Here is a 15,524-nt window from a genome sequence, read left to right on the forward strand (position 1 = left end):
AGACTACACCAAAAAACTATTAGAATTGATAAACAAGTTCTGCCGAGTTACAGGGTAAAAAATCAGATTTTTATATGCCAACTGCAAACAATCTGAAAAAGAAATTAGAAAGTAATCCCACTTACAAAACCCACAGATAAAATTTAATACCTAGAAATTAATTTAACCAAATAAGTGAAAAGCCTCTATAGTGAAAACTATAAATCATTGATGCAAGAAATTTAAGAGGACACAAAAAAGGAAAGAGATTACATATTCCTGGATTAAAAGAATCAATATTGTTAAAATGTCCATACTACCCAAAGCAATCTATAAATTAAATGCAATCCCTATCAAAATACCCATGACATTCTTCACAGAAATAGAAAAAAAAATCCAAAAACTTATATGGAATCACAAAAGATCTAGAATAACAAAAGCTATCCTGAACAAAAAGAACAAAACTGAGGGAATCGTATTACCTGACTTCAAATTATACTACAGAGCTATAGTAAACAAAATAGTATAGGACTGGCATAAAAACAGACTCATAGACCAATGAAACAGAATAGAGAATCCAGAAAAAAAATCCATACATTTACAGGAACTTATTTTCTTTTTTCTTTTTTTTTCCTTCCTTTTTTTTAAATTGCATTTTAGGTTTTGGGGTACATGTGAAGAACATGCAAGATAGTTGCATAGGTACACACATGACAGTGTGATTTGCTGCCTTCCTCACCTTCACCTATATCTGACATTTCTCCCCATGCTATCTCTCCCCAACTCCCCAACCCCCACTATCCCTCCCCTATTTCCCCCCAACAGACCCCAGTGTGTAATGCTCCCCTCCCTGTGTCCATGTGTTCTCATTGTTCAACAACCGCCTATGAGTGAGAACATGTGGTGTTTGATTTTCAACAAAGGTGCTGAGGATATACGTTGGGAAAGTACAGTCTTTTCAATAACTAGTCCTGAAAAAAAACCGGATATCCATAGGCAGAAGAAGAAAACCAGACCCCTATCTCTCACTGTATACAAAACTCAAGCCAAAATAGATTAAAGACTTAAATCTAAAACCTCAAACTATGAAACTACTAAAATAAAACATTGAGGAAACTCTCTAGGACATTGCAGTGGTCAAAAATTTGAGTAATACCCCACAAGCATAGGCAACCAAAGCATAAAGCACAAATGGGATCACAGCAAGTTAAAAAGCTTCTACATAGCAAAGGAAACAATCAACAAGGTGAAGTGATAACCCACAGAACATGAGAAAATATTTTCAAACTACCCATCTGATAAGAGATTAATAACCAGAAGATATAAGAAGTTGAAACAACTTTATAGGAAAAAATCTTGTAACTGGATTTTAAAAATAGGCAGAATATCTGAGTAGACATTTACCAAAAGAAGATGTACAAATGGCAGATATAAAAATGTGCTCAACATCATTGATCATCAGAGAAATGCAAATCAAAACAGAGATATTATCTCACTTAATGTACACTTTCTGTACATTGTGGCAAAGTACAGAAAGAGACTATTTCCCCAATGACTTTTATCCAAATAACAGGCAATAAAAAATGCTGGTAAGAATGTAGAGAAAAGGAAGCCCTCCTACTCTGTTGGTGGGAATGTAAACAAGTAAAGTCATTATAGCTGAAGTTTACTCAAAATAATGAAAAACAGAGCTACCATGTGTTTCACCAATCCTATTGCTAGGTATTCAAAATAAAGGAAATGAGTATCTCAAAGAGATATCTGCATTTCCATGTTTATTGCAGCACTACTCCCAACCACCAAGATTTGGAAGCAATCTAACTGTCCATCAACCAGTGAATGGATAAAGAAAACGTGGTACATATACACAGTGGATGATTATATACACATTTCAGCCATAAAAAGAATGAGATCCTGCCATTTGCAACAACATGGATGGAACTGGAAGTTATTATGTCAAGTGAAATAAGCCAGGCACAGGACAAACTTCACATGTTCTCACTCACTTTGGAAGCTAAATTTAAAACAACTGGACCAATGGAGACAGAGAGAAGAATAATGGTTACCAGGGGCTGGGAAGGGTAGTGAGAGTGGGGGCAAGTGGAAATGGTTAATGGGTATAATAAATAGAATGAACAAGATCTAGTATCTGGTAGCACAACAGGGTGACTATAGTCAATAATAATGTAATTGTGCATTTAAAAATTACTGAAAGAGTATAACTGGTTTGTTTGTAACACAAAGGATAAATGCTTGAGATGATGAATACCACAATTACCCTGATGTGATTATTACACATTGCATACCTGTATCAAAATATCTCATGTACCCCATAAATATATATACCTACTATGCACTCACAAAAATTAAAAATTAAAAAAATCTGCTCTGTTATAAACATTGTCAGTAAAATAAAAATAGAAGCCTAAAACCAAGAGGAAGTATGTGCAAATGACATATCTCATGAAAGACTCTTATCCAAAACATCCAAACACATAAAACTCAACAATAAGAAAAGAAATATTTTAAATGAGCCAAAGACCTTAACAGACACATCACAAATGAAGATATACAGGGAGCAAATAAGCAATGCCATCATCAAGGAAATGTATTAAAACAAATAAGATACTACTACACACCTATTAGAATGGCCAAAATCCAGATCACTGAACAACACCAAATGCTGGAGAGGATGTAGAGCCATGGGAACTCTCATTCATTGTTGGTGGCAATGCAAAATAATACAGCCACTTTAGAAGACAGTTTGGCAGTTTCCTACAAGCTAAATAAACACTTAACTATATAATCCAGCAATTGCCCTCCTTGGTATCTATTCAAAGGAGCTGAAAACTTACTTCCACACAAAAACCTATACACAGATGTTTATTGCAGCTTTATTCATAACTGCCAAAACTTGGAAGCAACCAAGATGTCCTTCAGTAGGTGAATGGATAAATGACAGTATGTCCAGACACAATGAAATGCTATTTAACGTCAAAAAGAAATAAATTATCAGGCCAGGAAAAGACATGGAGGAAATACAAACACATATTACTAAGTGAAAGAGGCCAACCTGAAAAAGCTACATACTGTATGTTTCCAACAATATGACATTCTGGAAAAAGCAAAACTATGAAAACAGTAAAAAGATCAGTGGTTTTCAGGAGTCAGGGGGTTAGTACATGTCATACTATAGTATCATACTCTGCATGGTGAGTATGTATGATTATAAATTTGTCCAAGCTCATAGGATGAACATAGGACATATGACAACATGAAGAGTAAACCCTAATTTAAACTATGGACTCTGGGTGATGATGATGTGTCAGTGCAACCTCATCAATTGCAGCAAATGTACCACTTAGTGGAGGATATCGGTAATGGAGAAGGCCACACAAGTGCAGAGATAGAAGGCATATGACATATCTCTATACCTTCTGCTCAGTTTTGCTGTGAATCTAAAACTGCTCTAAAAAATAGTCAATTTCTTAAAAAGAAAATAAATACTAATGCTATGTGTATGAATCTTGAAATATTATGCCAAGTAAAAAGCTAATCACAAAAGACCACATATTATGTGATTTCATTTATTCAAAATGTCCTGAAATGGCAAATCTATAGAGACATATGTAGATTAGTGGTAGCCATAGCCTGAGGCTAATGAGTAAGGAAAAGAGAAAGCTAATGGCTATGGGGCTTGGTGAGGAGGAAAGATCAAAATGTCCAGAAATTAGTGTTGATGGTTGCAAAACACTGTGAATATACTAAGAAGCACTTAACTGTACAGTCTAAAAGGTTAGGTTTTATAAGATGTAAGCTGTATCTCAATGAAGCTGTATTTTTAAAAAGATAAGCTCTAAAAATATCTTCAAGGATAGTTCTATTAAGTGTATAGTCAACGATAAGCAGCACTTAAGTATGACATTTAAGTAACTTTTTCAATCCATGGGCTGCACCCTTTTTTTAAGCCACTTTATTTGGGATTATTAGCATACAAGAAATTGTACATAATTAATGTACACGACTTGATGAGTTTAGAGATGTGTATAATTATGAAACCATCATCACAACCAAGGCTATAAACTTATCACTTCTCAACATTACCCCCGCCATCTTTATTATTTTTATTTTTATTCATTTATAAGCTCTTTCTTTTGTGGTAAGAGGACTTAACAAAAGATCTACCCTCTTAACAAATTTTAAGTATACTATACATTATTGTTAACTATGGGCCCTGTGTTGTTGTACAGTAGAACTTCAGAACTTACTTATCTTGGATAACTAAAATTTTGTACTCTTTGAATGACATCTCTTCCTTTCCCCACACCTCAGCCTCAGATGACCATTATTCTACTGTCTGGTTCTATGAGTTTGACTATTTTAGATTCCTCATAAAGGTGGTTTTATGCAGTATTTGCCCTCCTGTGCCTGCTTATTTTGATTAGCATAATGTCTTTTAGATCCATTCACGTTATCACAATGGCAAAATTTCCTTCTGTATAAGGTTAATCATGTTCCATTATATGGATATACCATAATTTCTTTATCCATCCATTTGTCTATAGGGTATTTCCATATCTTGGCTATTGTGAGTAATGCTGCAATGAGCATGACAGTGCAGATATATTTTTGAGATCCAGATTTCAATTTATTTGAATAAATACTCAGAAGTGGGAATGCTGAATCATGGTAATTATATTTTTAATTTTGTAGGAAACTTCATACTGTTTTCAATAGTGGCTGTTCCAATTTATTACATTAATAACACATTAGTACATTCCCACCAACAGTGTACAGGGTTCCCTTTTCCCCATATCCTTGACAAAACTTGCTATCTTTTGAGTTTTTTTAAATAAGAGCCTTTTTAGCTGGTTTGAGGTGATACATTATTGTTTTGATTTGGATTTCTCTGACGATTAGTGATGTTGAGTAACTTTGCATATACTTGTTGGCTATTTATAGGTCTTCTTTGGTAAAATGTCCACTTGAGTACTTTGTCCATTTTCCAATCAAGTTATTTGCTTGTTTGTTTTCTATTGAGCTGTATGTGTTTCTTACATATTTTGGATATTAGCCTTTTATCAAATGGATGGTTTCCAAATACTTTCTACCATTCAGTAAGTTGTCTTTTCTTTTTATTGAGTGTTTTCTTTGCTGTGAACAAGCTTCTTAGTTTGATGTAATCCCACTTGTCCATGTTTGCTTTTGCTACCTATGCTTTTGATGTCCTATCCAAGAAATTATTGTCAACTTTAATGCCTGGAAGCTTTTACTTTGTTTTCCTCTAAGAGTTTTGCTTCAGGTTTTGCACTTAAGCCTTTAAATCATTTTGAGTTGATTTTAGTATGTGGTATTATATAAGAATCCAAAGCCATTCTTTTTCCTATGGGTATCCAGTTTTCTCAATACCATTTATTGAAGAGATTATTTTCCTCATTATGTATTCTTGATACCATCATCAAAGATTAGTTGACTGTATGTGTATGGTTTTGTTTCTGGGCCTCTATTCTGTTTCATTTGTCTATATGGCTGCATTTAAAGAAGTATCATAGTGTATTTAATTTTGTAGCTTATTATATATTATGAAATCAGAGAGTATGAACAGCTTTGTTCTTTATTCTCAAAATTACATTGGCTACTCAGGGTGTTTTGTGGTTCCAAATAAACTTTAGAATTGTTTTTTCTATGCCTGCAAAAATTGCCATCATGATTTTAATAATGATTACAATGAATGTGTAGATTATTTTGAATAGTATAAACATTTTAACAATATTCACTCTTCCAATGAATGAACACAACACATCCTTCTATTAATTAATGTTTTTAATTTTTCTCAACGATGTTTTATAATTTTCTGCGTAAAAGTCTTTCACCTCCTGGGTTAAGTTTATTCCTAAATATTTTAATTTTTTATTCTATTGTAAGTAGAATTTTTTTCTTAATTTACTTTTCAGAAAATTCATCGTTGGTATATCAAAAGGGCAACTGATTTTTATATGTTGATTTTGCTTCTTGAAACTTTACTGAATCTATTTATTTATTCTAATAGTACTTTGTAGCATCTTTATGATTTCTACCAATAAGATAATGTCCTTTGCAATCAGGACAATTTTACTTCTTTCTTTGTCATTTGGATGTCTTTTACTTCTTTGTCTTGCCTGTTTGCTCTGGCTAGGACTTCCAGTATTATGGTGAATAGGAGAGGCAAGAGTGGCATCCTTACCATGTTTTGGATGTTAGAGGGAAAGCTTCAGCTTTTCTTCATTATTATTATTTTTTGCCATATTAGTTTATTACAAATTTTCACTAAGTTTAAAAGACAAAATTTAAAATATTGAAGTTGAAATTTTATACATTTTAACCTTTTTTTTGAGACAGAGTCTCACTCTGTCACCCAGGCTGGAGTACAGTGGCACAATCCTGGCTCACTATAACCTCTGCTTCCCAGGTTCAAGCAATTCTCATACCTCAGCCTCCCGAGGGGCTGGGATTACAGGCGTGTGCCACATGCCCGGCTAATTTTTGTATTTTTAGTAGAAACGGGTTTTTGCTATGTTGGCCAGGCTGGTCTCAAACTCCTGTCCTCAAGTGATCTGTCCACCTGTGCCTCCCAAAGTGCTGGGATTACAGGTGTGAGCCACTGTGCCCAGCCTAACACTATATTTTAATTTTAAATTGTATCAATTGAATCTCTGTTTCAAAATAGAAGTAAATCAGTTCTTTTCCACTTTCTTTTTCTATTATCTTATTAGTTGCCTGGATTTCATCTTCAGGTCCTTCTTCCCTTCCTCTCCCTTTCTCCCTTCCCTCCCTCCTTTCATTTTTCTTTTCTTTCCTTCTTTTTTCTTTAAATTATACTTTAAGTTCTGGGATACATGTGCAGAACTTGTAAATTTGTTACATAGGTATACATGTGCCATGGTGGTTTGCAGCACCTATCAACCCATCATCTACATTAGGTATTTCTCTTAATACTAACCCTCCCTTTGCCACACACCCCCTGACAGGCCCTAGTGTATGTTGTTTCCCTCCCTGTGCCCATATGTTCCCACTGTTCAACTTGCACTTATGAATGAGAATGTGCAGTGTTTGGTTTTCTGTTCCTGTGTTACTTTGCTGAGAATGATGGTTTCCAGCTTCATTTCTGAAAAGGACATGAACTCATTCTTTTTTATGGCTATAGAATATTCTATGGTGTACATGTGCAAAATTTTTTTATCCAGCCTAATATTGATGGGCATTTGGGTTGGTTCTAAGTCCTTGCTATCGTGAATAGTGCTGCAATAAATATACATGTGTGTGTGTCTTCATAGTAGAATGATTTCTAATCCTTTGGTTATATATCCAGTAATTGGATTGCTGGGTCAAGGTATTTCTAGACCTCTCCAAGGAGAAGTACAAACCAGTGCTCTCTTGTTAGAGAGGACACAAACAAATGGAAAACCATTCCATGCTCATGGACAGGAAGAATCAATATTGTGAAATTGGCCATACTGCCCAAAGTGATTTATAGATTCAATGCTATTCCCATCAAGCTGCCATTGACTTTCTTCACAGAATTAGAAAAAAACTACTTTAAATTTCATATGGAACCAAATCCCTGAAATTTGTCTTGGCTGTATAGCCAAGACAATGCTAAGCAAAAAGAATAAAGCTGGCGGCATCATGCTACCTGACTTCAAACTATACTACAAGGCTATAGTAACCAAAACAGCATGGTACTGGTACTAAAACAGATATATAGACCAATGAAACAGAACAGAGGCCTCAGAAATAACACCATACATGTACAACCATCTGATCTTTGACAAACCTGACAAAAATTAGCAATGGGGAAAGGATTCCCTATTTAATAAATGCTGTTGGGAAAACTAGCTAGCTATATGCAGGAAAGCAAAACTGGATCCCTTCCTTACACAAAAATTAACTCAAGATGGATTAATGACTTAAAAGTGCAACCTAAAACCACAAAAACCCTAGAAGACAACCTAGGCAATATCATTCAGGGCATAGGCATGGGCAAAGACTTCATGATAAAAACATCAAAAGCAATGGGGAAAAAAAAAAAGCCAAAATTGACAAATGGGATCTAATTAAACTAGAGAGCTTCTGCACAGCAAAAGAAACTATCACCAGAGTGAACAGGCAACCTACAGAATGGAAGAAAATTTTTGCAATCTATCCACCTGACAAAGGGCTAATATCTAGAATCTACAAAGAACTTAAACAAATTTAAAAGAAAAAAACAAGCAACCCCATCCAAAAGTGGGCAAGTGATATGAATAGACACTTCTAAAAATAAGACATTTATGTGGCCAAGAAACATATGCAAAAAAAAAAAACTCATCTCATCACTGGTCATTAGAGAAGTGCAAATCAAAACCACAATGAGGTACCATCTCACGCCAGTTGGAATGATCATTAAAAAGTCAGGAAACAGATGGTGGAAAGGATGTGAAAAAATAGGAAAGTTTTTACACTGTTGGTGGGAGTGTAAATTACTTTAACCATTGTGGAAAACAGTGTGGTGATTACTCAAGCTTTCAGCTTTCACCATGGTAGGATGTTAGCTGTGGGCTTGCCATAAATGGCCTTTATTGTATTGAACTCAGTTCCTTCTACACTTAATATGTTGAATTTTTATTATGGAAGAGTGTTGAATTCTATCAAATGCTTTTCTTAAATCTATTGAGATTTAATGTAATATTTACCCTTCATTCTGTTAATGTAAACTATCCTTGCATGCCAGGAATAAATCCTACTTTGTCATAGTGTATGATTCTTTTAAATGTGCTGTTGAATTTGGCTGGCTAGTATTTTGTAAAGATTTTTGCATCTATTTTTATGAAAGATATTAGCCGATAATTTCCTTTTCTTGTGTTGCCTTTGGTATCAGAATGATGCCTCAAAAGCTGAATTTGGAACTGTGTCTTGCTCTTCAATTTTTTTTAGGTTTAAGACAAACTGTTATGTCTACTTCTTTAAATATCTGGTAAAATTATCCCTGAAGCCATCTGTTCTGGGCTTTTATTTATTGAAATTTTTTTCTATTATTGCTTCAATGTCCTTATTTGTTATTGGTCTGTTCAGAAGTTCTATTTCTTTATTCTGTGTTGGTAGGTTACACGTTTCTAGGAATTATCCATTTTCTTCTAGTTTGTCCAATCTGTTGGTGTATAATCGTTGGTCAGAGTCCCCATGATCCTTTTGATTTCTGTGACATCAATTGTAATAACTCCACTTTCATTTCTTATTTTATTTGAACCTTCTCATTTTCCTTAGTTTCTCTAGGTTTGTTTATCTTTCCAAAGAACAAAGTAATAGTGTCATTGATTCTTTTTCTATTGTTTCCCTATTCTGTATTTCATTTATTCCTACTCTTTTATATTCTTCTGATAATCTGAGACTTCTATTTATTCTTTTTCTAGTTTCTTGAGGTACAAAGCTATCTTGTTAATTTAAGATCTTTCTTTTTTTAATATAGATGTTTATTTCTATAAACTTCCTTTTTAGTGCTGCTTTGCCTATATCCCAAAAGTTTGAGTATGTTTTGTTTTTGTTTCAAGATATTTCCTAATTTCCTTTTTTATTTTTATTTGACCCAATAGTTATTTAAGAATGTGTTCTTTAATTTCCACATTTTTGTGAATTTTCTAGTCTCTATTATTGATTTCTAGTTTCATTCCATTGTGATCAAATAAAATACTTTATATGATTTTAATTTTCTTGAATTTGTTGAGAATTGTTTAATGACCTAGCATGGACTCTATGCTAGAGAATGTTTATGTGTATTGGGAAAGAATGAGTATTGTGTGCTGATATTGAGTAGAATGTTCTATATATGTCTGTTAGGTCCATTTGGCCTATAGTATTCTTCAGTTCTGCTGTTTTATTGATTTTCTATCTAGATGATCTATCCTTTATTGAGAGTAGGATATTAAAGTTATTTACTAGTATTATGTTGCTATTTCTTCTTTAGATTTCTGAATGTTTGCTTTATATACTTCGGGGTTTTGATATTGGGTGAATATATATTTATAATTGTTATTTTTTGTAAAATTGGCCCTTTATCATCATTTAACGACCTCATATGTCTCCTGTGACATGATTTGATTTAAAATGTATTTTTTCTGATATAAATGTTGCCACGTCTGCTCTCTTTTGGTTACCATTTACAAGGATTATCATTCTCCACCCCTTCACTTTTAGCCTATATGTGTCCTTAAACTCAAATTGAGTCTCTTGTATACTGTGTATTATCTGTTTCTTTTTTAATCCATTCAGCCATTTATGTCTTTTGATTGGGGAGTTTAGTCCTTTGAATTTAAAGTAATTAGTGATAGGTAAGAACAATACAATTAACTTGACATTTTGTTAGCTGTTTTCTGCCTCTTTTGTAGTTCTCCTTTTCCTTTTTTCCTCTCTTGTTATCTTTATTGTGTTTTGATGGCTTTTGTAGTGATATGCTTTGATTCTATTCTCTTTATCTTTAGCGTATCTAGTGGAGCATTTTTCTTATGATTACAGTGAAGCTTGTATTGAAGATTTCATAATTGTGACAGTCTATTTGAAGCTGACAACATCTTAACCTCATTTGCATGCAGAAATTTACACTTTACTCCCCCAAAACTTTATGTTATTGATGCCTGATATTACTTCTTTTCATATTACGTTTCCATTCACAAATTTCTGTTGTTAAAGGAATTCTTAATAATGTTGTCTTTTAACTCATTATAGTGTTAAAAGTAATTTATATGTCACCATTACAATATTACGATATTGTGTGCTTATGTTTATATTGACCTTTACAGTGAGATTGATAACTCCTTTACCTTTTGTTAGTTCGGAAAAGTCTTTATCTCTCCATCAGTTTTAAAGGACAGTTTAGTTGGGTATAATGCAGATACACAGCATCAGCAATATAATGCAGATTTCTGTTTCCCTTTCAGTATGCTGAATATAACATCTCTTTCTTTCCTGGCCTGTAACACTTTTTTTAATAAGATGGTTTTTAAATTTATTTTTATTTTTAAGATTAAGCATCCTCTGTGACAATCCAGAAACATAGTCTTTCCTCCCTCTTTGGACACACATACCTAAAACAGTTAAAAGTGATTCCTCAATTTTCAATGACAAAGTCAGAAAAAGGAATATGTTTTTAAGCTGCAGTTCAATTTTTCTGTCCTCTTTTCCAAAAAGTCTTATTTTGCTACCAAGCCACTCACTAAACTATAAGGAAAGACAATTTTTCAAAAAGCCAAGAAAACTCACAAAAAGGAATAGGTTTCAATTCAAAATTATCACCCAAAACACTGCCATTGCAATAAAAAAGCATAGGAAGCCAAATTCCCATATCTTATTATAGAAGATATTTAAAGAGAATTCAGAAAGTTAGGACTGGATCTACAGTGGTATAGACAAGTTATACTGTCACTATAGACATATACAGTGCTAAATGTGGATAATTCAAGAACATTCAACTTGGAAATATATTAGGATTTCTCCTATTCTAGTAGATGAAATAAAAACATGTGTTGCTGGAATTAATATTAAAATTGTTCTATATATGTCTGCTAGGTCCATTTGGCCTATAGTATTCTTCAGTTCTGCTGTTTTATTGATTTTCTATCTAGACGATCTATCCTTTATTGAGAGTGGGATATTAAAGTTACTTACTAGTATTATGTTGCTATTTCTTCTTTAGATTTCTAAATGATTGCTCTATATACTTTATATACAGATGAGTAGGGCAAAGGTAAAGAGAGGGGATGTGGAACAAAAGTACCAAAGACAAGTCACTTTGAATCTAGTCTCTAATGCCCAGGAAAGTTGAATAGAACTTAAGTTATTCTGAGCAAGTATCATTAAATTCTAGATTTGGCCTGAAACCAGTAGACCATACACCACTAATAAATATCAAGTGCCCCACAGTATTTGTGGTATTAAAAATATTTTAAAATAATTATAAATTTCCATTCTGAAAAGCAGTAGATCAGAATAACACTGGACCATCTAGTCAGTTACAGAGTAAAGGGCTCCCCACAAAGAAAAATGACTTGGCCAAAATTTAGGTTGGAAAGAACGTGAGAAAATGGAGTAAATTAGATGAAACTTTTAGTATAATTTTCTTAAGTCTTCTACCCACCCCTGTTGTAAGGAGCAGTACTGAGGGAGCTCCAACAGAATGCCTTAGAGGGATGCTTCTCAGAGACAAAGGGGGTCTCTAAGTTTAATTCTTGACCCTCTTCTCTTACTTCAAGCTTTGGGAAGAAAATAAATATTTAATTTTTAACTATTCAGAGCTTTGCATACATTATATTTATTATTTATTTGTTTGTGTGTTAGTTTATGGGTTTTTTTTGAGATGGACTCTCACTCTGTCACCAGGCTGGAGTATAGTGGCACAATCTTACCTCACGGCAATGTCCACCTCCCATGTTGAAGCAATTCTCCTGCCTCAGCCTCCTGAATAGCTGAGACTACACATGTGCACTACTATACCTAGCTAATTTTAGTAAAGACAGGGTTTCACCATGTTGGCCAGGATGGTCTTGATCTCCTGACCTCATGATCAGACCCTCTTGACCTCCCAAAGTGTTGGGATTACAGGAGTGAGCCACTGCACCTGGCCATTATATTTAATATTCTATTGTTTCATTTTCTGAACCTTTGGCTTGTAATTTTTCTCAACTTACATTAAAAAATGTATGAATGTACCTTCATCAATAGTATCACATGAAAATATAAACCTTGTTCTTCCATATCTTCTATACAGGAAGAGTGAATGAATAGTGCCATAAATATCCTGCAAGGTTATTTTGTGGACTTGACAAAAGATTAGAGAAAACCAATCCACTTCCATATCTTGAACAGTCATTAACTAGTCTTCAATCTAATCTTCCCAAATAGCTCCATTAACACCCACAGCATGAAACAGCCAGTTAAAACATGGTAAAGCAGGATCACTGAAATGTTTGTAAGAGTCTGTTCTAGACAGAGAACCCATACAAATCCAACAGAAATACTGCATACAGCCAATACATGTCATTTTGTTACATCCATCTAATTTCTCTATGGGAGTTCCACAATATGGGCAGCTCTTTGAGTTCTTCTCCTTACCTTCCATATCTTCCAGTGCCTTCTGAATCACGCTCTTATGATACCTCTGTTACAAAAACCATTTATTGGCCTCATCTGCTTTCAGGGATTTATTTCGTAAGTCATTTCATGAAGAGAGCTGCAATCCAAAGAGCAAAAAGATCTCTGGCACGCTGTTCTTCCTTTTCTATATTCTTCTTTAAATCAAAGAATTCAAAGATGTCTAAATGCCAAGGCTCCAGGTAAATAGCAAATGCTCCAGGACACTTGTTCCTACCTTGATCCAGATATCAAGCTGTGTTGTTACATACTCTCAGCATCAGTACAAGGCCATTGGAATTGCCATTCGTCTCAGCAATGTAGCTGCCAGTAGCCCAAATACGACTCACAGCAACACCAATTCCTCCACCAGATTTAGAAATCAATGCATATTGCTTTAGAGTGTCATAAATGCCTTCAATGCTGTCATATTTCATACTCAGAAGAAAACAGCTAGAAAGTTGTGGGCGGTTGGTACCAACATTGAAGAGAGTTGGTGAAGCATGAGTAAACTACCTCTCAGGAAGAAGATTGTCTGCTGTTTCAATTGCTACATCAATGTCTTCTTTGTGGATTCCAACAGATACTCTCATCAACATATGCCGTGGTATTTCAGCACTTTTCCATTGATTTTCAACAAATAAGACCACTCTAGCATCTTAAAACCAAAGTAATTGTAAGAGAAATCTTGGTCACAGATAACAGCAGAATTCAAGTGATCTTTATTGGCCAAAACAATATCCAGTGCTGACTTGGCCACCATGGAAGAGTATTTGTCATTATGTGGACTTATGCAGTTATAGAGGTCTTCCATCACATCACTGAATACTTCATTTGTTTCTTTGTGCAAGTTAGAGACAGCAGTCCTAGCTGCCAGGATAGCATAGACAAGGTGCTTAGTAGTCAAGGTTGTAGCCAAAGTATCTAGTTCCATCATAGTGACCCCACTGTACAAGCATTGGATTACTTTCATGGTGATCTGAGCGGGATCAACAAAATCCATAATAAGTCCATAACAAAGCTTCTGCGTTCAAGATTTAATTTTGTCAAATATGACTCGCTTTTGGTGGCTATCTTGCTTGATCACATGCATCTTAGCTAGTGGCTGAGGCTCTGAAGGAACCGAGATGGGGCTGCAGCTCTAAAGCAGTAGGATCAAGAAGGTGACAGAATGGGAAATGTTGGGTTCCAGACGCTGCACAGGCGCAGGAACTGGAGTTGGGACCAGACAGCATTTTCTTCACCAGAGCAGAGGTGTGACAATCCAAATTAAAAAAAAATTTTTAAGTAAAGTTACCTCACACATACTTCTAAAAATATATTGGAAAATATCTTCATTGCCTTGGGCTTGGCAAATATTTCTTAAACAGAACACAAAAAATAACTAAGAAAAGTGAATAAACTATATTATATTAAAATTAAGAATTTCTGTTTGTCAAAAAATATAAAGAGGCCATTAAGATGGGAGAAAATATTTGTAATATACATAAATGACTAAAACCCAGATATTTTAAAATGTACAAATCAATTTTTTTTAAAAAAAGAACACATTCTAATAGAAAAATGCACAAAGACATGAGCAAGTACTTCACAGAAGGGATATCCAGATGGTCATTAAACATATGAAAATGTGTGTGACATCTGTAGTCATCAGAGAAATCATGCCTATTAAAGCCACAATGAGATACCACTTCACACCTGCCAGAAGAACTGAAATGAAAAATATGGAAAAAAACAAGTGTTGGCAAAATGGGTTAGGAATTAAACCAGGAGGCATTGCTACTATGAATATTAGCTGACACAATTATTTTAGAAGCTAGTTCAGCATGATGAGCTAAAGCTGAACACAGGCATAATTTATGACCCAGTAGCTCACACCAGTGCATGGATACATGTGTATATCAATAGACATGTGTAAGAATGTTCATAGCACCATTATTCATAATAGCCAGAACCTGGAAGCAAATGTCCATCAACAGAAAAATGGATACAAACACTATGGCATATTCATAGAGAGGAACATTAAATAGCAAAAAGAATGAACAAATTATTGCTAAACTCAAAAAATATGGATGATATATGATGATATGATAAACATAACATTGAGTGTTTGGTTTTTTAAAGCAGGAACAAAGATTTTTTTACTGTGGGGTTCAACTTATGTAAAGTTCAATATTATGCAAAACTAATCAATGATGTTAGAAGTCAGATTGCGGTTATCTTTTTTCAGGTGCTAGTGACTGGGGTGCTGGTATATTCTATTTCTTAGTCCAGAGACTGACTATACAGGTGTATTCACTTTGTAAAAAACCAGCAAGTTGTAAACTTATAATTTGTACACATTTATTTATGATGGTTATGCCTCAATAAAATACTTTTTAATAAAAGGTTTTTAGACATTATTTGCA

The 15,524-nt window shown here is 34.2% G+C and overlaps 1 pseudogene; it reads right to left on the reverse strand.

Moving 5' to 3' along the window:
• Positions 1-12,625: 12,625 nt before the first annotated feature.
• LOC116556862 lies at positions 12,626-14,429 on the reverse strand (annotated as a pseudogene).
• Positions 14,430-15,524: the final 1,095 nt, after the last annotated feature.

Source organism: Sapajus apella, unplaced genomic scaffold, assembly GCF_009761245.1.
Source record: "Sapajus apella isolate SASKATOON/1434 unplaced genomic scaffold, GSC_monkey_1.0 scaffold18, whole genome shotgun sequence".
Classification (NCBI taxonomy): Eukaryota; Metazoa; Chordata; class Mammalia; order Primates; family Cebidae; genus Sapajus; species Sapajus apella.